A 25690-nucleotide genomic window follows, 5' to 3' on the forward strand; every position below is an offset into this window, starting at 1 on the left:
CTAGAAGTATCAGAAACAAAATTCTAGAACTTGAAGCTACAGCACTAACAGGTAACTATGATGTGATAGGTGTTACAGAAACGTGGTTGTCTGAGAGTGATGGGGACGAATATAATATTTGTGGGTATACATTGTATAGGAAAGACAGGCAGGACAGAAGAGGAGGAGGGGTAGTGCTATACATAAGAAACAGTCTTGAAGCCCAGGTGTTAAACCTGGACAAAGAAAATAAAATCGAATCAATATGGGTCAGAATAATGGACAAAAATTCAAAGGGCATAATAATAGGAGCATGCTATAGACCGCCAGATTCAGACAGTGAGCACAATAATCTGTTATACAATGACACTAGAAATGCGTGTAGCAAAGGAGAAGCCATACTAATGGGGGATTTCAACTTTCCCCACATAAAATGGGAAAACCCGGTGGGTAGCGCGAAGGATGAAATAGAAATGGTGGAAATGACAAATGACTGCTTCCTAACACAATTTATCAAGGCACCGACTAGAGGGGAGGCATGCCTTGATTTAGTCTTTTCAAATAACGAAGATAGAATAACTAAAACAGAGGTCAAAGAACCACTGGCAAACTCAGACCACAAGGTTTACAAGGTAAAGGTTTACAATTTTAGAAAAGCAAACTATGAAGGTATGAAACAGAGACTAACAGAAGTAGATTGGAGTAAAATAGAGAAAACACCCACAGAAGAAGGATGGTTGTTCTTCAAAAATGTAGTACTAGAGGTGCAAAACAATTACATCCCTAAAGTCGACAAATCTAAATGTAAAACTAAATTGCCAAAATGGTTTAATAGATCAATTAAAAAAAATATTCAGCGAAAAAAGGCACTATACAGAGCATTAAAAAAGGACCAAAAAGAAAGTACGCAGAAAGAGTACACAGAACTGCAAACGCAAGTCAAAAAGGAAGTTAGAAAGGCCAAGAGAGAAATAGAAATGAACATTGCTAAGGGAGCTAAAACCAATTCCAAAATGTTTTTCCAATATTACAACAGCAGGCGAACATTCAAAGAGGAGATTAAATGTTTAAGAGATACAAATGGCAAAATCGCAGATGAATAAAAAAACATAGCAAATATATTAAATGATTACTTTTCACAAGTTTTTACAAAGGAAGATACTGACAACATGCCCCACATATCATCCAGTTCCTATCCAGTTTTAAATAACTTTAGCATAACTGAGGCAGAAGTGTTAAAGGGACTAGGAGCTCTTAAAATAAACAAATCCCCTGGGCCGGATGAGATCCTCCCAGTAGTACTCAAAGAAATGAAAGAAGTAATTTACAAACCGCTAACCAAGATCATGCAGCAGTCTCTTGACACAGGGGTGGTACCGACAGAGTGGAAAATTGCAAACGTAATACCGATCCACAAAAAGGGAAACAAAACTGAACCAGGTAACTACAGACCAGTAAGCCTGACTTCTATTATATGCAAACTTATGGAAACTATAATAAGATCCAAAATGGAAAATTACCTATATGGTAACAGGGTCCTGGGAGACAGTCAACATGGTTTTAGGAAAGGGAGATCGTGTCTAACTAACTTGCTTGATTTTTTTGAGGATGCAACATCGATAATGGATAATTGCAAAGCATATGACATGGTTTATTTAGATTTCCAGAAAGCTTTTGACAAAGTCCCGCACAAAAGATTAATTCTCAAACTGAACGCAGTTGGGATTCAAGGAAACACATGTACATGGATTAGGGAGTGGTTAACATGTAGAAAACAGAAAGTACTGATTAGAGGAGAAACCTCAGAATGGAGTGTGGTAACCAGCGGTGTACCACAGGGATCAGTATTAGGTCCTCTGCTATTCCTAATCTACATTAATGATTTAGATTCTAGTATAGTAAGCAAACTTGTTAAATTTGCAGACGACACAAAAGTAGGAGGAGTGGCAAACACCGTTGCAGCAGCAAAGGTCATTCAAAATGATCTAGACAAGATTCAGAACTGGGCAGACACATGGCAAATGACATTTAATAGAGAAAAGTGTAAGGTACTGCACGCAGGAAATAAAAATGTACATTATAAATATCATATGGGAGATACTGAAATTGGAGAAGGAATCTATGAAAAAGACCTAGGAGTTTTTGTTGACTCAGAAATGTCTTCATCTAGACAATGTGGGGAAGCTATAAAAAAGGCTAACAAGATGCTCGGATACATTGTGAAAAGTGTTGAATTTAAATCAAGGGAAGTAATGTTAAAACTGTACAATGCACTAGTAAGACCTCATCTTGAATATTGTTTGCAGTTCTGGTCACCTCGCTATAAAAAAGATATTGTTGCTCTAGAAAGAGTGCAAAGAAGAGCGACCAGAAGTATTCCGGGCTTAAAAGGCATGTCATATGCAGACAGGCTAAAAGAATTGAATCTGTTCAGTCTTGAACAAAGAAGACTACGTGGCGACCTAATTCAAGCATTCAAAATTCTAAAAGGTATTGACAGTGTCGACCCAAGGGACTTTTTCAGCCTGAAAAAAGAAACAAGGACCAGGGGTCACAAATGGAGTTTAGACAAAGGGGCATTCAGAACAGAAAATGGGAGGCACATTTTTACACAGAGAATTGTGAGGGTCTGGAATCAACTCCCCAGTAATGTTGTTGAAGCTGAGACCCTGGGATCCTTCAAGAAGCTGCTTGATGAGATTTTGGGATCAATAAGCTACTAACAACCAAACGAGCAAGATGGGCCGAATGGCCTCCTCTCATTTGTAAACTTTCTTATGTTCTTAAGGTGCTTTCACACAGAGGAGTTATGACGGTTCAGAACCACCACTGAAGCGGCTTATAGGTCTGTGTGAATTGCCTATACCGCCACAGAACCGTCATATTTATGTCGACTCTGAACCACCTCGCGAGGTGGACGCTGCAATGAACCGTGATAACCGCCTGCGCGAAAGGCTATACCGCCACTGAAGCGCTATAGCGGGGTGGTTTCAAAGTCAACATGGTACGTCACTATAGCGTAGTTGGAAAGGGGCGTGCATGCAATGCTGAGGCGCAGCCACGGAACCTCTGGGCGTGCAGATCATAGCGCCGGTATCCGGGGTCGACGCATTTCCCCTGGGTTTATAGCCCAAAGTCACTTAAAAAATAGCCCAATTATTTGTTTTAACTGAAAAAGCAAGCTTATTATTAACTCGCAGGCATATGCATTAAAAAAACAATCAAAGGCTTTCGTAAGAAAAGATACCGGGTATAAATTTGATAAAAACTACAAGCCCCATTACAGCTCATCAATAGGTCACTGTTAACAAATTTGTACGGAAGCTCGGAAGAGACATTCATACCAGTAACCGAATTAACAGCGTGATCCCTTTATTGAAATACTAATGCTGGCACTGTATCCCAAACAATATTGCAAACATGAAAACACTTTCAATCTTTTAAAGTTATACCACTAATCTTATTACGTTATCAACCCGCGGCTCCATAATATTTCCCGCGGCTGTGTTTTTAAAGTAGCTCAATTCCGCGGGAAAACCGCGGACCTGGCAACACTGCCAGTACCTCTGTCCAGTTAAACATCTCATAATGTTTTCTTTTTAAAATCTCAACACAGTTGTATTAAGTATGCAAGTTCTGGCGTGCGCGCTAAAGAGAGACAGTCTGCTGCCACGTTTAGCCTACTTTACGGTTTCAGCTCGAGTGCCTTTAAGTAAGATGACACTGGCTGCAACTCAATTGTTCTTTTTTTTTATATACACAAATAAACTTACTTAATTTGAAAAACGTCATGAACGACACAAGCAACTTCTTACACTGGCCTGATTAAATGAGTAGTACCCAACAAAATATGAAAGCTGAACATTAATTTCAACAAAAAACAACGACAACTTTTTAATAAAATTATATATATATATATATATATATATATATATATATATATATATATATATATATATATATATATATATATATATATAGTAGCCTACTTCAATAGGAACATTAGCCTGCTATATTATATTAAACCAAAACAATAAACATAATAACGATCCGGTTCTCTCTTGCCTTTTTCAATGCATATAATTTAATTAATAGAGAATAAAAACATACTAAGTTAACGACTACCTCGCCTAAATTTAATTAATCGTTTTTGTAATCTACCATTGGCTTGTTGTTGGGGTGCGTTTTTTTTTTTTTTTTTTTTTAAACCATAACAAAACAAGTATACAGGCTTTTTTTTTTTTAATTATTTGTTCTGAGGTTACCTTTAATTTCTCTGCACGCACTACTACTTTGTATATGATGTAGAATACGTGATTGTAAACATCTAACACAAGTACGTACAATACTCTTTCAAATAAACGTGTTTATAATTTTGAACATGCACTTCTTAGGGTCGGTATTATTGTCATTGCTTGCACACCAGCACGTCTTTACAAATTAAGCACTATGTGCATGTGTTAGGTCTCTGTTGTTGCCATGAGAACAGTCTGTTGATCAACAGGTTTTAAAGTTGTACTCGCGCAATCTCTTTGGCAATGTGAAAGGGTTATGACGGTATTACACCAGTATAGATTGCGCAATTTCATGCAGTGTGAAAGGATATTTTACACACTCGTTAAAACATTGCAGAGACCGAACACTATCTGCATTTCGCTGTGTGAAAATGGTGTTATAGTATTACTATAAATAACATGTTACCCATAACACTGATAAACAAATACAGAAATACAAACAAAATGTTGTAATGCAAAGCCTTCAGCAAAATATTTTATATACATAGACAGACTTGTCACATTGATTTGTGTGTATGTATGTATATATATATATATATATATATATATATATATATATATATATATATATATATATATATATATATATATATATATATATTTTGTTGTTTTAAAAAATGTACACAAACAGTTTAAAAGATTAAAAATTATTTTATTTTCATGATGTTTTGGGCAAAAGCCCTTCTTCAGCTGTTTAAAAAGAAAAGTAAACACGGTGCAGTAAACTTCTTGTTCTTCTTGAACAACAAGTTTACTGCACTGTGTTTACTTGTGTACATTTTTTAAAAACCTTTTCTTTCATATGCCTTCAATTTTGTACACTGCCTATACAAAGTCCACACCCCCTTTAACTTTTTTCACATTTTGTTGTGTCAGTGCCTCAGAGTTTCATACACTTAAATGAGGATTTTTTTTTTTCCACTTATCTAGATTAGAAAATAGAAAAAGATTACATATTAAAAATACAAAACACAGTTTTACAGCTGTGATTCTGTTGGGATAGGTCTCTACCAACTTTGCACACCTAGATTTGACAATATTTGACCATTTTTATTTACAAAACTGTTCAAGCTCTATCAAGTTCCTTGCTGAGTTGATGGACAGCAATCTTCAAGTCATGCCACAAATTTTCGCTTGGATTTAGGTCGGGGCTCTGACTGGGCCACTCAAGGACATTTACCTTTTTGTTCCTTAGCCACTCCAGTGTAGCTTTGGCTGTGTGCTTTGGGTCATTGCTGACCCATGCTGAAAGGTGAACTTCCATCCCAGTTTCAGCTTTCTTGAGAGCAACAGGTTTTCCTCAAGGACTTCTCTCTACTTTGCTCCATTTATTTTCCCTTCTATACTGACGAGTTCTCCAGTCCCTGCCAATGAGAAACATCCCCATAACGTGATGCTGCCACCACCATGCTTCACAGTGGGGATGGTGTTCTTTGTGTGATGCGCTCTGTTGGGTTTGTGCAAAAAAGTTAAATTTTATTTTCTTCAGACCACAAAACTTTTTCACACATGGCTACAGAATCTCCTGAGTGTTTTTTTGCATTCTTCAAACAGGATTCAAGGTGGGCTTTCTTGAGTATTGGCTTCCTTCTTGCCACCCTATCATACAGGCCAGACTTGTGGAGTGCATGGGCTATTGTTGTCACATGCATACTTTGACCAGTCTTGGCCATAAAAGCCTGTAGCTCTTGCAAAGTTGTCATTGGCCTCTTGGTAGCCTCTCTGATAAGTCTCCTTCTTGCTCGGTCATCCAGTTTGGAGGGCCTTTCAACAACTTTGTCCCGGAGTTCTTTTGAAAGCGCCTTGATGCTCATGGTTGAGTTTTTGCTTTGAAATGCACTACCCAGCAGAGGGAACCTACAAGAACTGATGAATTTATCCTGAAATCATATGAATCACTACAATTTAACATAGGTGGAAGCCACTTAACTCAGTGTGTGATTTTGAAAGTGATTGGTTACACCTGAGCTAATTTAGGATTACTATTACAAGGAGGGTGGACACTTACTCAAACAAGTTGTTTCAGTTTTTATTTTTTATTAATTTTCTACAAATTTCTAGAATATTTATTTCACTTGGAAGTTGGGGGTAGGATGTGTAGATAAAAGAAAAAAAAATGCATTTTAATTCCAGCCTATAAGGCAACAAGATATTACATTACCCTTGCTTCAATTCTTATAAATAATGTAGTGAATAAGAACATTTTATGCATATCACCTGAAAAAGTAATGAAAATGTATGTAGATTATTCTCAACCATTTGATGTTTGAAGAAAAAATCCTTTTATATGAATTCTGACAATGGTAAAACGTTTCTTTATTGAAAATGGGTTCATCCAAATGGATACATAATGTACCTCCAATTCAATGTGCACAAATGGAGCCCAATATACTAATATACTGTATTTAATGAAACGGGTGCATGTTCAGCCAAATGGAAACACAGTTCCCCCCCCCACACACACACACACACACTTACTTGTAAATAATACAAGTGATGGATGCTCACGAAGACAGAAATGACAGTAACATAACTAATGGAACATAAAGTAGATTTTGGTGACAGTGAAGACAGGCATAATGGAACATATAAGTAGATTTGGTGACAGTGAAGACAGGCACACATATATATCTAATATATATTATAACTATATATATATAGAATATCTATATTATATACTATTCTATCTCTCTCGAGAGAGAGAGAGAAGAGAGAGAGATTAACTTTTCCAATTTCCAATTGTGGGGGAATGGGATAAATGCACCTGTTCAGTCCATGTCAGTTACATCAAACTCACATTAAAAAAAAAAAAAAAATTAAAAAAGGGGAAAAAAAAGGAAAACTTTGAGAACAATATATGGTGTTAAAGAGAGTTCATATAGCAATGATTCTGCGCTTTTACGAAGACCGTCCAAAACTGTAGTCTAAACAAAGGTGTGTTAAGCTCAAAATATATCAGTTTTTTAAAAGTCTAATGGTCGCACACTGTGCATCACAAAATGACACAAAGATTTAAAAAAGTGCAAAGCAGAAATATATTTAATCTTATTCAATATATGATGTAAGAATAAATAAATAAGAGGTCAAGTTTAAAATGTAAATAAACTGATTAAATACGAAAGAAATGTAGTAATTAACTAGTTTATGTACATTTTAAACTTTTAGTCCTTTTTTATTACATTTTTTTGCAACTTTATGCACATATAACATTACTATTTTCTTGTAGAAAGGTTACTCTCTCACATATTACAGGTTTCAAAATAACTGTAGAAGGCTTGTGCTGTACATACAAAAGACCTTTTGGAATATGTATTTAAAAAATATAACCACCATGCAAACAGTGGACAGATTACAGATTTCATGTACAGTAACATTAAACACGTACAGCCTGCCTAAAGGATTAAATATATAGATTAACACATCTGAGGAGGGAGTAAGTAAGGTGGTTCTAATTCCTAAGAAGCTTTTTAATCCTTGCACTTAGTCTAGCAATAAATGAGCTTTAGAAAATACCCGATTGGGAAATCAAACTGACGAAAGGTGATTCTTCATTCCAAGGAATAAACTGAAACTAAATAAAATCTAAATTCCACTATCTGAAAGGTAACTAAAAAGAAAAAAAAAAAACATATAAAATAAAATGACCTGTTTGAGTAAAAACTTGAACCTTTCAATTATTGTTGTAATTGTTTATTTCTGAGATGAAATAAAATGAGGGCAGATGGAAATCATTTGATCAGTTCATCTTTAAACTGTCTCTGAGGTCAGCACATTCTTTAAAAACTATGCAATCATATGGTAATGGTAGATTGCACATGAAAAAATAGAAATAAATTAAAAAAGTTCATGTACATAAAACTTTAAATGATTAAAACATTTTATTTCAAGTTTTGGACAAATGCCCTTCAGCTGTTTATAAAGAAAAGTAAACACTGTACAATAAATGTTTTATTGTTCAACACTTATTTTAAACCTTTTGTGTACAGCAAAAAAGTTACAAGAAATAGACGTCTACAATTATTTATTTCAGCATTTTTTAATTTCTTTTTATTTTCTTTTTTAAATTTTTTTTTTTACAAAACTCCAAAAATGCTAATTCTAAAGTATTCATACCGTGACAAGGATAATTAAATTATTAGCTAGTTAATAAACATTTAACAATAATAACCTCCTTTAAATGATTAAGATATTTGTCACTGAGCCTTTGGGATGATTCTCTAGTGATTTTTGACTATTTTTCATTGAAAAATGGTTCTAGTTCATTCAAATTCCAAGGACTTCTCTTGTGCACAGCCTTCTTCAACGCGAACCAAAGATCCTCAATCGGATTCAGATCGGGACTTTGAGTAGGCCATTCCAGAGCCTTGATTTTGTTTTTTTTTAACACTAGAAGGACCGGAGATATACTCATACCTAGAAGCCCCGCAGCAGTCTTTCTGATGGCTGTATTCAAAACACTGTAAATAGTATAACGAAAGGAGAAACAGTAGGATGTAATTAGTTTTTTTTTTAATGTTTTTTATTGAGTACGCCAAACATCTGAACAACCAAAGCATATTTGCATATATATATATATATATATATACACATATATATATATATATATATATATATATATATATATATATATATATATATATATATATAGCTATTTTTTACAAATCAAAACAAGAAAATGTAAATAAATAAACATCTGAACAGACATCGATATACTACATACAGTTCACATTTATAAAACTGAAACAATAAATTTTTTACTTTTCAACAGCAATCCGTTTATTATCAGATGAGAAAAAGCAACCGAACAACATAGATAAATAAACTTAGGAAAAAAAAAAAAAAAAAAAAAAAAAAAAAACATTGTACAGAAGCACACAGCACAAGAAGTTATAAAAAAAAGTCTAATTTCTTTTTTTTTTTTTTTCTACAAAAGGGTATTCCTTTACCTGAGTCTAAGGCTGTTCACAATCAACACAGTTAATGTGCTTCTCCAGGCTGCCTTTCTACACAGGGCACAGCTGTCTGAAGTTTTATTTTTATTGCACTTGCCAACCTGGCATTGGTGTTTCTTGCGGCTCTCAACAGGGTTGCCAGCTTCAGCTGTGGGTACACTCTGGGCAGTCTCCCTCTGTTCCAAATGCTTTTTGCAAAGTTCCTGTCCTAACTGCAAAATATATTCTCTCCTTGGTAAATTCTTCTCCATGCATTCTTTGTAAAGTACCCAGGAGTTGATGGCTGCTAGGTCCAATACATTGTAAAACACCTGAACAGACCACCGTCAGGAGCCAGCTTTCATTGAATACTTCCGTGCCATCTGATCCAAAACATTAACACCATATTTTGTTGCGTAGTAAAACTCCACTATCTCTGGTATTAATTTTTACTAGTCCCGATGCTAATCGACTGATCAAAGCAGCACAGCTGGCAAGCAGACGCCAGCCTTCAAAAGGCTGATTGAAAACAATAGCCTGTCTGTCATTCACTCAGGCAGAGAGTAGAGGCTAATCTGATTACAGCTAAACACATTGGGGACTGGTAAATAAAAATAACGTAGAATACCTTTCTGTATAATCAAAATACCATTGTTTTCTGTGTGGCTGTCAATGTGACTGCTCCTGGGGCTTTTAGGTATAATATAATATATCTCCTTTATTTCTGCACTCCCGCGATTCATGCTTTGTGAGAATATTTAATACATACAGACAGAAAGGTACATGAACGCACAACCCTATATGTGTTGCACTACTGGAGAAAATGACATTTTAAAACTAAAAACTGCCAAAATGACTGTCGCGGGGCTTCTAGTGTTAACCATTCTGAAGTAGATTGTTTTGTGTTCCTGACAGTAGGTATGGTGTTCTTTTCTTTGTACACCTCACCAGACTTTCTTCAAACATAACGACTATCAGCATGGCCAAATAGCTCGATTTTTGTTTCCTCACTACACAAAACCTTTTTCCAGAACTCATATCCATCATTCATATGCCCTTTTTTAAACATTAAGCGATTGTCTTTTTCCTTGGCCTGTGACCATTGAAACATTCACCATGCAATACTCAACCTGTGTTTGAAATGGAAATCCCTGTCCCACTTGCAGCCAGTTCACTTTGAATATCATGGTCAGCCAATCTCAGATTGTTATTACCCTTCCTCACAATTCTTCTACTTGTTCTTCGTGAAAGAACCTTCTTTCTTCCAGACCGAGGGAGCATTGTGACAGTACCATGAGTCTTGTACTTCTTGATAATCGAAACAACAGTTGAAATTGGGATACTCAAAACTTAGGAATTGTCTTGTATCCTTCTCTGGTTTTATCACAATAAACAATGTTCTGCATAAGGTCTTTACTTTTTCCCATATTTTTGGTAATGACAGCAATCATCCTATACCTAACCCTTTTATACTCGTTAAGAATGTTCACCTACAATTCAGCATTTTCTATACTTTTCTAGAATTATGTTCTGCATTATCATAATGAAATTTCTAGCACCTTGTAGACAATACTATCATAGCATTGAAGGGTCTAACTATTGCCCTGACATCCTTACACCATCGGGCTATAGTATCCATCTGTCATGCGATTGGTTAACATCACTGTCAGTTCTGCCCCTTTTCATATTGACTATCCAACCTTGCCTCACTTATTTTCTTGACTTATTCATATATTAAATATGTACTGGAAATTTAAAAGTCCCTTGGCAAGACTATTGTTACCTACAGGGTGCAACGGCCATTATAGCCCCCCTCAGGTCAATAATTTTCAACTGTAGCTCTCCTCCCCAGTCTGTCACCTTGTTTATGTTTTTATATTGTTTTATGATGTATTTCTACTGACAAAATGCTTATCTGGTCAAGTGGAACAAGGCAGACTTAAAAATCTTAGACTAGCTCTGCAACACAATGGTAATGCAATGTAACTTCCACAGTAGAACAAAGAATCCCTCTCAGACCAGGGCACAAATTAACAGCATCTTTTTCTTCTTACTGAAACTCAATTGTGAGAAAACACTGACACGATTTAAGACAGACAGAAAGCTGATACATTTTGCATAGGCTTCAAGCCCAGACACACTATATTGGCTGAGTTACAGCAAATTTAGGGTTGTCCTTGGAGCTTTTAACATCTCAGTCCTTTTTTCTCACAGACGTGCTCAATGGGATTGAAATCAGGCATAAATGCTTTTCAGTCAGCACACTGATGCTTCTTTTCTTTAGAAAATGCATTCCACAATCAATGTTAGTACGGGCATTATCCTTTTGCAATGTGACAGTGTTATTGTGTATACTTAAATAGTGTACCTATTTACTGTCAACATGGCCTAACTGTGAATTAGCCACATTTGTGAATAATCACAATTGTGACATAGCGAGAACACATTATACACTAAATGTTAAGGCTTGCTGTTTTTTTTAAGTGTTACAAATATGAGAAATGGTAAAAACCAAAAATGTAGCAGCTTCTATTTTGCTACAAACCACCCCCCCTCCCCGCCCCCCCCCAAAAAAACCATTTTTTTATCAACTTGTTGGATTGATTTGCTAATTTGTAGAACCCTTGATAATGGTAGAGGGACTGAACACACATCATTGCTGACTGGTTTAACAATGCACATGACTTTACAGCTGCATATGCGTTTACAGTAACAAGAAATCTAAAATAATAAATAAATACGGACTTCATTATAACAGGACAACATATTCAAGATTTTACTTTATCACTATCAGCAGCTTGTTTATAATATCATATTCATAGCATCTCTCTAGAGTAAATGCATACAGTATCTGAAAGGTGTTGGAAAAGTAACAAAGTCAGCATTGTTTACAAGAATTCTCATACATGTTTTATGGTGACTGAAGCTAAAGTTGATAGTGTTAAAAGTACGATACTGTCTATGACTATTTTAATGATTCCTTTACAAAAAAACTACAATACCCAGAATTCCAAAGATCAGAATAAAAACAATTGTTATACGACCCACAGTTTAGCAACATATACTGAGCATGAAAAGAAACGTATCACTATTATAGATTATTTTCGAAAAAAAGGTATATAAATGATGGACATTGACAAAATGTTTTTGGTTTCTATTTAATCACTTGATCATTCATCCTTGACCATGACTGAAGAATATGCACTTAATCACCCAATTAGTGAGACAGTTGATCGGACACTGGATATGGAGTGATTTCAGCTGTTGAATTGCAAGCTTGAATAAAAGCAATAAAGAAAATCACAGAAAAAAAGCAATGCCATGTCTGTCAAGAGAGCAGCGCCTTCATGCAATCTGCATGTTGGAGGCTGAACTAGGGCAGCGTACTGTGGCTCACCGTCTTGGGTGCTCACAGCCAGCCATTTCAAACCTGGCAAGACGGTATAACTAGACACAAAGTCAATGACAGGCCATGAACTGTGAGACCAAGAGTCACAACACCTGCCTAAGATCGACAGATCATTTTGCAGCATCTTCGTGATGTCAACTGTTAATCAGCACAATAAAAAGTCACTGCACCTGCTCTAAAACAGAGTTTGTCATTTTTCGATCACATCTAGTGAATTTTATCCAAATATAAGTGATACATTTCTTTTGATGCTCAAATATAAGGGATATGTTTCTTTTGATGTTGGGTATACATAGCTGTTCTGTTTTACCTTTGTTGTAGCTTGCATCTGCATTCTATATTGCCCAACTATCAGTGCTTTCTTTAATATGTCACTAAAGCATGGCCATGCACTTTTTATAACAAGTGTACTGCGTCAATAAACAGTAGCAGTCAAGTTGTAAACTAAGTACAACAAAAATACACTGAAAAGAGGTAGAACAGATTTGTTATCTTGAAGGATGAACTAATGCCCCAGAAATAAAAGGTGAATAAATATGGAGCCTCCTAAATTTAGCAGTCACAAATCATACTAGCAGGGCAAGAGCTAGGGGAATAGATTACAAATGAGAACATTTGGTCCACTGAGAATAATGCGAGTCTACTTTGAATTGGGATGTATTACTACATTTCATGCAACAAGGAACTGTTTCTTTGAGTCTCAGCTATTTTTCTATTTTTTCCCCACTTGAACCCTGGTAAAGATTTGACAATCTAGGTTTTCAATATGATGGAATCTGATGGATGTCTTTTACAGTTTTTTTTTATGACAAGGAGTCTATGTGACATGACACAGATCCCAGTTAACCCCGACAGGCTGGACCGCTCTAATTTTGGTGCCTAAGCACCAATGACGCAATCTCTGTCATGACAATAATAAGCCCTGGGGCCATCAAATCAGTCTTTCTGAGCCTTGTCATTGAATAAGGCTAAGCACATGGAACACAAAATGTGTATCCCTACATGCCAATTTTTACTACAAAAACGTCACACAGGAAACACGTCTACCAGTGATTATTTTGAGGGAGTAAAGTACAAGATCGAAAGGAGGCTTGGACTTGATGGTACATAAACCACTTATTTATTTGTTGATTTATTTGTTTGTTTATTTGCTTACATTGATGGCCACATTTATTGCAGTACCCCAATATAGTTTATAGGTTTACTGTTTTGCCACCATTTATCGTTCCATTTTTTTTTTTTTTTTTTTTTTTTTTTTTTTGCTATTTGTGTTTATATTGAGTTCTATAACGTTAGTATATAAATATGATTTTAAATAATTTTATGACAAAATAACTGATTGGTTGGAACAAATACCTTGATTGGCAAGGACAACTTTGCCAACACCTGCTATAGAGTTGATACACATGGAGGGGGGGGGGGGGGGGGGGGGGGATGTGGCAATAGACAAGTTCATTTTTGCAAATTGACCCTATGGTTGTTCCATTAAAGGTGCAACAACTTCCATAGTAAATTCTCATTGTGGTCAGGTCACCTGGTTTAGCCCTATTACCAGCTTTGTCATGCCACACACACAACACCGTGAACTCTGCACTCCGCTTTCATTTATTCAGCAAACACCAACATGGTCGGGTTAATTGATCCATGTAATGTAATAGTGAACTGAAACACAATAAAAAGTTACTATAACTTCCTTAAAACAGATCCAAACGGTGGTTTAAATGGGTAAATCAATATTTTAGTCATAAGAGCATTTCAAATGACTCTAAACTGCACATTCAGGGTCTTAATGGATACAGATGAAAAAAGCTTGGAAATCCACATGGAATAACATCAGCTGCAGTAACGCATATTCAAAACACTAATAAATGTCAGGATTATTTGATCATTTTAATCTCAAAAGAATCCTGCCAAATATTCTTAAATAACATGCCATTGCTTGATAATAATGTCATAGCAGTCTTGTATAAATACTAAAGCAATTAACATGCATCCCACATTAGTTCAAAACAATATAATAAAGCAGTCTTTTTTGAGCAAACATATTAATACTATATTTATATTATCATATATTATTTTTCTTTTTGAAACAGATGCAATTCTTGTAAAATTGTATTTATTGTAAAAACATGTTCTACACATGACAGTTTTTCTTTTGTTTCACATATACTAACACAATAGGAAGGGGAAAACTTGCCAAAAAATGTGTTGGTGATATTTGTAGATTGCTACAAAGGATAGATGTTGTTTCATTGTTTGTATAATTTCACATCTTTTTTTTTTGTTCTCTGAATCCATGACCTTGCTAAGAGTGGTGAGAAAGAACACGCTCCATGGCCTTAAAATCAATGTATCCCTATGATCAGCTAACCCACTATGTGTAAGTTCAAGCCATTTTCAGTGGGAAATGGACTGGCATCTACAGTTAGTGTACAAGGACAAGTTCTTGCAATTTGAAAGAAAGCTGCTATGTGATTACCATCAGCTCACTGCACAGTAATAGTGGGATGATGTCTATAAAAGGCAGGCAATCTTCCTTGTTCCTGAAGTACAGTACCTAGTTTAAAGATGGAATTAGAATCAGATCTCAGATTTTATATAACTAATGAAGACTTAATAACAGAAGTGCTGTAATCAAAAGTAGTAAGAGATCATAGCTTAAAAACAATTGTTGCTGAAATATAGATAATCTATAAGGGCCTACCAGAGGAGATGGCAACATTTTATTATTCATCAGACTAAACATGTCGACAGTAACGTCTTTTATAGACCAATGTTTGTCATATTACTGTAGTGCATGCCATAATAAGACCAAATGCATGTCATACTACTTAAACTTCCATAAAAACACATCTTGGCTTGGTCCTGACCTTCCGTTTTGTTAGCAGCTGTTGATAGAAAGCTTTTAAACTACACAACAAGTATAAATGGTATATTCAACTCATCAGATATTTGGACGCATTCAACAACCTGTTTTTTTTTTTGTTTTTTTTGATAGCTTGCTTTGTTAAACCGCTGCCATGCAAATGGTTGAGGGATTTTGTTGTCATCTGAGTTTTTCTTCTATCTCATGATTGACAGTAAATGCTATTTTGCCAAATTGCATTTGCTATTTTTACCAGAACATCTCTTGTATGACTAAAGCATAACTCTAACATCTTATTCTGTTTATTGCAGTTTTATTTCTTTCTTTATTTAACATCAATGTTCTTGTCACCATCTATTGTTTTGATGCATACATTCAACAATCCTTAATCATTTTAACTTTCTCTTTTGAGCTTTATTCATCATTTAATAATGCAGATAATGAAACTTTACTTTTTAAAAAATGTTTTAGAGTAACTGGTTGTCTATAGTTTTCTGCTTTTATGGCATGGCTGAAGTTTGATCCTAACTAACTGATCTCTGATGTACTTCAGAGCACAAATTGCCAATTTACTGTAATGCCCCTAATGTTTTATATTGTATATACTAAATCATATTAACTTTTTTGTTTTTAATAATACTTGAATGGAAAAGGCTTTGAATTAAATGTGACCTTTAAAAATGTTTTAGGCCACTCGCTTGTTTCAGACCAGCAAGTACTGAGTTTATCTGTATTTTATACTATGGGATGTCTATTGCCCATATAATACCATTAAAAGGTCATACACAAAGTATGAAATTGCATCTGTAAACTATGAACTAATATATTAAGGCACAAAACATACTAATACGAATGGTTGGACTATATTTAATATAAGTAATTTACACTTTTGAACGAAGGAACACAGTTTTGTTAAAAACCATGTGTACTTCATCTTTTGACCTTAAAGTTTGACATTATTTTGTAATGCCTTTTTCATATTGGAACCAATTTAATTGCTACAGTCTGTGATTGTGTTAAATAATGGTCATGAATAACATGTATAAATGATCAATTGCAAATAACACTATGTAACACAATTTTTTGTTCCTGGGTAGTAAGTGTTATTTCCTAATTGCTTATGCCTCAAAAGTATAGAAAATGGCTATTATTCCCCACAAACTTTGCTTTTGTGACCAGGACAGTGATATTTTGAAATGTACCTATTTCCAATGAGAAAACTGTCTTTTTGTTCACAAAGTCAGAAAAAAACAACATATGAATCCAAATTAACATGTATTTATACTAAAGTAATATAAAAGATTTAGAAGTGAGTAGTTTTTCGGGATTTACGATTATACTGTAAATCACTTTCACGAATCAGCCCTCAAATGTAGTCTCCCATCATGTTCTCATTATACTGTCCTTGGTAGCGGCGTTCAAAGTCCAGTATATCCTGGTGAAAGCCCTCGCCTTGCTCCTCCAAGTACGCTCCCATGTTCGCTGTGGCCAGTCCCGCCTGTGGTAGTGCGCCTTGGTGTCCTTGCTGTCCCAAAGGCAAAGATAGCAGGGAAACTTGGTAAAGACGCCTTGGAGACCCATCAGGAATGCCACCATTGCAGCCTCTTGATGCCGTCTCAGAAAAATGCAGACGTGTATCTACTTAGGCAGCTGGAACTAAACTGAATTGGTGGGCTTAAGGCCCCTGTATTTATACTACTATTTATATTACTGGAAAGTTCTAGAAAGTTCTAGAAGTTAATCCAAGTTTACTCAGCACTGACTCTATCTGGAATGTTCTGGAAAATAGGTAAATTTCAAAATATCACTGTCCTGGTCACAAAAGCAAAGTTTGTGGGGAATAATAGCCATTTTCTATACTTTTGAGGCATAAGCAATTAGGAAATAACACTTACTACCCAGGAACCAAAAAAAAACAAAAAAAACAATTGTTACACAGTGTAATCATTTACTTCTCGATTTGTGTATTCATTCAACAATCCTTAAATAGGATCAGTATTTTATATCAGGGCTTTCTGAATTTGCTCAAGGTTTGAGAAATTTTACTAACGCACCACAGGGTTTGGGGGATAATGTGTTCTGCTTATTTGGGTATTTGATTGAAATTATACAATATATGTATATACTTCTTACTATGTATCGGCTCCAAATACATTAATTTATCCACATTCAACTGTTACTGACTAAATAAATGATTTGTGAACATAGGTGTCTGTTTTTCAGTTTTTGAAACATTTTCTTGGAGGGGTTGCATTTCAGACTTTAATTGAGGTAAGCATCAGTTCACACTACACACATCGCTGGGTTGAGCCTGTAGCAATGGGAAATGAAAACTGCATTGCCTAACTGAAATCAGATCATTATTACAGTCAAGCTAATTGAGCCAAAATCATTCAGCATGTTCAGTGAAAAAAGAAGAAACAGTGTTTCAATAGCATTTAGGAAATCTGAGAATTTCAGTGGTGGCTGTTGGTGCAACGTTGTTTATAAATTAGACCTGTAAAAATGGCAAATAAAGAGACCCAGAAAACAGTATCATTCATTAAAACAGGCTTATTGGGCTAATGTTCTTTTTTTCACCTTCTTAAATTGTGTTTTGTATTATGCAATTTGAATTATTCAGTTGTGTTTAAGTGGAACCGTGGAATGGCCAAATGTGTGGTCTAATGTACTGGACAAGAGATGTTTAACACTGCAATTGAAGTTAGCTCTTAAAATGTCCTATTATTATCCATCAATATCACAGTATAGAAACTGTGCATTGGTGAGAACTGCACTACTGCGGTGCATAAATTATAACAAATATAGTAAAAACAATAAAAGTTAGTTACTGGTCCAAAATTGTTACTGTCAAAACTGCATCCATGATTATCCCAAAAGTGGCCATCAGGGACCTTCACTTACCTATTCTTGTATCCCATTGTCCTGAAAGAATTAATGGGTGGGGGAAAAAATCAATTAACTTGACTTCCAATGCCTTGCTTATGCTTCATCGTAATATTTGTTTGGTTTAGTTCTTGGAAAGGAGCAAAATACATTCTGAAATGTAGAAGACTGAGCATGATTGAACAGGTGATAAAGATTCCAGTCTCAATCTTTTCACAGTTCATCTGTCTCAATGCTCTTACTTTCATTACAGTCCACAACCAGTACATCACAAGCATTTGCCAATAGAAGGAACACTATGATAATGGCAACAGCACTTAAAATGCAAAGCTATTTTGATGAAGCCAAGGATAGCTGTCAGGGGAGATTGAATGAAATCTATAAGGTGCTAATGACCTAGTGCAGCAGTATGAAAAGAGAAGCGATTGATCATGCCATACTGAACCTGCCAATGTATTAAATATTAAATCAGCAATGGAAGAGAGGTTAGGATAGTGGTATAACAACAACAACCTTTTTACTAACAAAAGCAGAAACTATTTAAAAAAGGCAGATTTCTTTTATTTAATGTGTCCTTCATTTTATCAGGGACCCAGAGAGACCTGGTCAACATACAAACAAACAAAAACAATGAATGCAGTTTGGGTTTTTAAAAATGTATACATTTCCATGAAGAATTTGTGTTAATATCACACCATTTCTGACACAGAAGCAGAAGAAAACAGCAAAACAACAGAAAAAAAAAAACACCAGTAAAGGTGATCTTGAGTCAAAAACAACGAAAATAATGACAAATGCACAAATCTATTTGGCTCCTGCTAGTTTAATGCTCCAGGTATCATAAATAGACGTTTAAAACCTCAGTGCTTCAAGGTAATGACTACACTAAAACCCTAGAACATGCCCCAGAGACTTGGAGTGAAACACTGCTAGAAGTGTATTTAAGAAGGTACGACATTCTGTTTAGTTTTAGTTTTAAGGAAAATATAAAATATATTATTAATACATGGTGAATAAAAAAAACAGCCAATAAAAAGCCTGCAAACCATGTATAATGCTGTGACTTGAACTGGAAATAGCTGCATATTTCTTTTCAATTGCAATAATGAACTTGCTGAGGTTGCTCTGCAGGTCCATTTGGAAGCAAAACATTTTAACCACTTCAACACCATGAGGTATGCAGGTACGTCAATGCAAACCCACTTACAGTACCATGCCGTACCTGCGGACGTCAATGCAAACCCACTTACAGTACCATGCTGTACCTGCGAATGTCAATCCAAACCCACTTACAGTACCATGCTGTACCTGAGGACGTCAAGATTCCTGTATTTACAGTATAATCATAAATCTCAAAAAACTACTCACTTCTAAATCTTTTGTAGTCATTTTTGTATTACTTTAGTATAAATACATGTTAATTTGGATTCATATGTTGTTTTTTTCTGACTTTATGTGAATGAAAAGACACACATTTGCCCGTTTTCCCATTGGAAATAGTGATATTTTTAAATATCACTGTCCTGGTCACAAAAGCAAAGTTTGTGGGGAATAATAGCCATTTTCTATACTTTTGAGGCATAAGCAATTAGGAAATAACACTTACTACCCAGGAACACAAATTGTGTTACATAGTATAATAATTTAAATATGATCATGAAAAAGTATTTTTTGGTGGGAATGTTTTTTTTTTTTTTTTTTTTACTCGAGTCAGAAATCAGAGGTTTACATCAGGAGCCATTGACCTTCATAGTTTTCCAGTTGTTTGGAAGTTGAAGAGTGGTTATATAACTTCCTCTGGAGGACTGATTGAGCTCTTTTTCACACACTGACTCCTTTTTGCGTAAAAAGATGTGCTTTTGAGTGAGATTCAAAATAGATGCTGCCCTGGGGAAAATGTGCTTAATCCCGCAATTTCACCACCACGAGCTAAATTCAAAAGTTCATTTGCTCACAAATCACTATGTATTTTGTCTGTCCACTTTTTTTGCTCTGTGTAGATGCACTATTTGTCTATGTTTTGTTACGGTTTGGTATTTAAATGGTTTAAAATGAAATAAAAAGTGGAAAGGCATTCAGATGACTCCAGAAGCCAACCATAGTAAGCATGACCCTATCTGCACTCTCTTAGGAGTTATAAGCCAGTTTTACATTTGACCTTTAGGAGCGGTCAAAGGTCACAGGCAGTGACATTTTTGATAGAGCATACATGGGTTTATATGTGTTCCATAGTAACCATGGCACTATCTGCACTCTATAAAGAGTTATTAGCCAGTTTTGAAAGTTGATGATGTCATCTTTCATGGCAGCCATGTTTTATATTGTAGAAACTTCCCTTGAACAACCTTTAAAGACAACCACACTAGGATCTTCTGTGCCAATTTTTGGTACAATCAGACTAGCGATTTCGGAGATTTTTGTAGCCAGTTTTGTATGTTGATGATGTTATCCAACGTGGCCACCGTGTTTTTTATTGTAGCACTTCCCTTTAGCAGCCTTTAAAGAAAACCACACTATGATCATATGTGCCATTGGGTTTGTTTCAATCAGACTAGCGGTTTCTATACCGTGGAATTTTAACAACATGCAGCATGGCCGCCGTACCACACAACCTATCAGCTTCTTAAGAACACCAGTTATTCTTGGACTATCCCTCAACAACTATATCAACTTTTAGCACTCTGCAATAAGTGGTTTTTGAAAGACAAATTTTACATTTAGGCAAAATGTTTTTTTTTTTCAATCCAATATGGCGGCCAAACCACATGACTTATGGCATAAGTTCTGTAGCCTTTTCCATCTTCCATTAAGCATCTACTAACAATAAACTCTTTTCTACCCATGTAGAGGTTTGCTTGAAGCAGTGTCTCTTTCAGTGATGGTAAAGCTTTTCAGATATATTTTCTTTTATTTCTTATCTTTGTAGTAAGATACTACTACCTTACATTTTTATTTTTAAGTCCATGGACATTCACACGTCATGTGTGATGTCGCCTACCTCTATTCAAATTATTCATTTCTTAAAGGCACAGTGCTCCATTACATTGAACGTCGATCAAACTCAAGGCTATCAAATGTAAACAAACTAGAATACTAATAAAGAACATATGAACCACTTTAAAGATATAAATGTTCAGTTTTAAACATTTGTTTACTCTCGTAAAGTACTTCAACATGTAGGCCTCCACAGAAACATTACATGAAGCCCAAATTCTTGGCATATAGGAACAAACCCACAGTTCCAACAAGGGAGCATATTTTGGCTATACCGTGTCAGCATTGCCAAGCAGTCCCCTCGAAACTTAGAAATCTGTATAGATAACACAATTATGTAATACCTATAATGGTCAACTCAGAAGCATCAAGATTAAGTTTTTTAATTTGCTTTGGGTTTTCGACAGAAGAAATAATAATAATAATAATAATAATAATAATAATAATAATAATAATAATAATAATAATAATAATAATAATATGACTACCAGACTTTGCCTGTTTACAAAAAAAAAAAAGAGAATCTGCAATCAACTTTATCCCATTAATAACATTCTAACATTAAATATGTTAGTGCTGTCATAAACACAAATTGATATATATGTAGAGCCCCGTGGTTAGCATTTACCATAAGACAAGAGGATAAAATTAAGACTGGCTTGCCTCATATTTAGATTCTGCCAGGTTAGACCAAAAACAATCTCTATATTTATCTCCCAGTGGCCTTTCAGTTAGAAATGATGGAATATCCTCTGATCAATTTGATTTTACTGTGCACTGTATGAATCACCCAGTTAAAGCCCTGTCACTCAAACCCTGCTACACTCCTTTCATTAAGAAGCAGGTTTTAAATTCACACCGAACAAATACCCTCTGCCTGTGTTCACCACAACCCTGATCTACCGGTCTTATCTCAAATAATAGTTTGGAATATTTAGTGGAAGCTTTTAATCTGATCAATAAATAATCTTATCACAGGTCCTGCAATGGGGTTTTCACCACAAATATAGTGTCTAACAATAACCCTTAATATATGTTCTTATGGTTTCAGGAATAAATGACTTTCCCCTCGATTACATTTGTACTTCCTCTAACATAATGCCTAAAATGTTAGCACCAATTGTCTATTCCCCATTATTTTATCTGATTCTACCTTGTTACCTCAGCACTGATATAGTGGGGTCTATTTAAGTTATCTAAAAATGGTAAACAATTAAAAGAAGGTGGGTTTGACAGTGTGTGAGTCCTATGAATGTAATTTGTCTTTAAAAAGTAGGTAAAGAGGCAGGTTTGGTCCTATTTAATATATAAAAATGTCTTTACAGCTGCCAATCTTTAGGTCAATTGAATATACCCCAGTATCTATAATATGCACTGGATTTAACACATTTCAGAAATATATATGTTCCTAATGCACCTTTCCTCAAGGCACAATGGTGATTTAAACATGATGCCACTGTTTAAATAATCAACATAGACCCCTTAATGTATAAGGTTTATAGAAATCTAACATTTATAGGGACATGTAGGTCATGCAAAGTACGCCTGTAAGACCTAATATTTTTGCATTTCCAGGGGTTTATTCAATTGATAAAAACTGCACTTTAATTTTTTTAGAATAAATAAAATAGAGCCTGTATAGCAGTACTGAGGTTTCGAAAACATACCCGTGCTTGAAAGTCTTTTTAGTGTATTTCTGTTTGTAAATATATGTTAAAAGACTGATAGAGTCCTAATTTAGAGTGTTTAGATTTTCTACTGTTAATATCAATTAAATTAAATTCACAATATTAGAACATTTTAAACATAGACAATAAAAGCAGGTGAACTTATTTCAGTATGAAATTTAAAAAAAATAAAAATCTCTATTTACATTCTCTTTAGAACCAAGTGTTCATCTGATCTTACCAACTTTGGTCTCCACTCATTCCACCCTACCCCTCCCTTCAGGTATCAGTGTACTTTTTTATCACTTATAAGGAAAAAGACAGATCCTGGCACACACAATATACTGTACATTAATACAGGCAAAAAGATTGTTCTGTAGCTAGTATTATGGTTTTATAAAAACATCATTGTTCATAAAAAATGTCATTGTTCTTAAATACTGTATAAACAATGGTTTAGACAGGTGTACTTTAAAAAGTTAACATTAAGATGGTGGTTAAATGTGCCCTTCCATTACAGTAAGTTTCAGGCATCAAAGTGACCTTTCTTTCAAATGGTAAGTGCTTTGTCAACATAAAAGCAAAAACCTCTTACCCCTACCTATATTGACAGAACCACAAATGCCATTCCACACATTTGAAAGACAAGGATTCAAGAAGGAAGAAAGTCTCGCTACTCTTAATGGCTGTCTAATATTCACTGATCACATGGTATTAACAAAGTGCATTTGATAATATCGTGACTGTTACTAAAAGCCATATCCTGATTTCATTAACAGCTTTTATACTTTCAGTGTCAGGGGATTTTATTATAGAAAACTCAGTATTCTAGATATGAATGCTATCAGTTGTTTAAATACATATATACCACACGTGTGGGTATATCCAGCGTGGGATATATTTTTGTTATAACAGGAGTGGAATAGCATGAGTGGAATAACATGCTTACTGGGTCTAGTATTGAAAGTGTATTTGTTTACATTCCAATCTAGTGGTTCCATAGCTTCCATAGTTCAAATGATACTGCCTCTGATATGTGTTTTATAACAACTTTAAAATATCCAAAATAATACAAAAAATGCCTATTGTTGTTTTGATTTGGGTTCTGATTTCCTTGAGGACAAATTAAGTTTGACTTATCCAAACCACCTGTACCCCTTCATTAACACTGGTGATGGTAGGAAACAACCTAAATAGAGTGACAAAAAGGGGAGACTTATTCTTATTTTTCCATGTAAATTACCCCACTGTTTATAGCCTGTTTTTCTTTTCAGTAGTATAGAGTCTCCAGCTGTGAGAACATCCATCTGGAAGCAAGCAAAGTGTTCTCTTAACCAGACACCATATGAATCAATAAATAAATAAATATGGATTACTTGTCATGACACACATGCATCAATATATGAAATGAACAGAATGAGTAAGAGAAAAGCAATAGGCAAGTGTATGTTAATAAACTATAATAATAAAGTAACAGACAAAGTAATGTTAATAAACTGTCAAACTAAATTAACCCAGTACCCCTACACACCTTAAAAAATGCAGCAGCAGCAGCTCTAGATGAATTATGAATACCATACAGGAGCAATATTCAAAACATTCACAAATTATTTAACAGAATGGTGAAGGAACTCACCAGAATGGAAAATACTAAGGGACCTTTCAGTCCTTGTTTGTTTGGACTTCGGTTATTAATAACGTTGGCTGGGAACCAAGGGGTTGATAAATAATGGCATCTACTATAGTAGTACTATCACAAGACTGACATGGGTGGAACCCTCCATGTTTATACGTTCACTACAGGCACTTTACTGGTATCACCACTAATATCTGTCTAGGCATCAACAGGAAGATATCATTTTGGCCATGTCAACAAATAGTCGATCAGATTTACTTGAAAGAACTGTAATGTGAAAGCAAACACATTCTGGTGCGATTACAGTTGTGAAGGCGAACTTAAACTCGCTTGGAAAAAATAAATAGTTTGATATTTTTTAGTGTGAAACCAAGTGAAGCAAAAATGCAACATTTTAGTTTGTTTGCAAGTGGATTCTGAATCAGATCTTTATAAACAAACTAGGTATGAAAGGGCCCTAAATTGCTTGCCGACTTATGTTTGATTCAGGTTATTCAGGAGCTCAAACAGAGAAACACTGGTGCATTTTGGCGTTTGTTTACCTTCCATTTTTTAGCAATGAGATGCACTCATGGAAATCAGAATACAAAATGAGGCGGTTCTGGAAAGATTGAATAAACCACTCAGCTTGCCTCAAGACACTCCCTTGATGACAAGTCACATTTGAAAAGATTGAATAAACCATTTGAATTGAAGTTAGCAGGTAATGACAATTTATCAGGTTACAAAATAGTACTGTGTCTGTTGTGAACGAATCGCTTGCGGTGCCAAAAAGGTGTTCTTTAAAGTGAAGTTCCTGTTCCATTAGGCAGAGCATTTATAACACAATGTAACACAATGTAACACAATGTAACACAAGGTTTGTTCCTGGGTAGTAAGTGTTATTTCCTAAATGCTTATGCCTCAAAAGTTTAGAAAACACACACACCCACAGTGGTTTGCAAAAGTATTCACCCCCCTGCAAAGTTTTCACATTTTATTGGCACCTGAGCGTACTCCACAATGCTTTCAAATTAGACTTTACATG

General features: G+C 35.0%; 1 pseudogene; it reads right to left on the reverse strand.

Annotated features, from left to right (window-relative positions):
* LOC121318140 overlaps positions 1 to 25690 on the reverse strand; it is a 272183-nt pseudogene that overhangs the window by 20724 nt on the left and 225769 nt on the right.

This window comes from Polyodon spathula, chromosome 7 (assembly GCF_017654505.1).
Source record: "Polyodon spathula isolate WHYD16114869_AA chromosome 7, ASM1765450v1, whole genome shotgun sequence".
In the NCBI taxonomy this organism is placed as follows: domain Eukaryota; kingdom Metazoa; phylum Chordata; class Actinopteri; order Acipenseriformes; family Polyodontidae; genus Polyodon; species Polyodon spathula.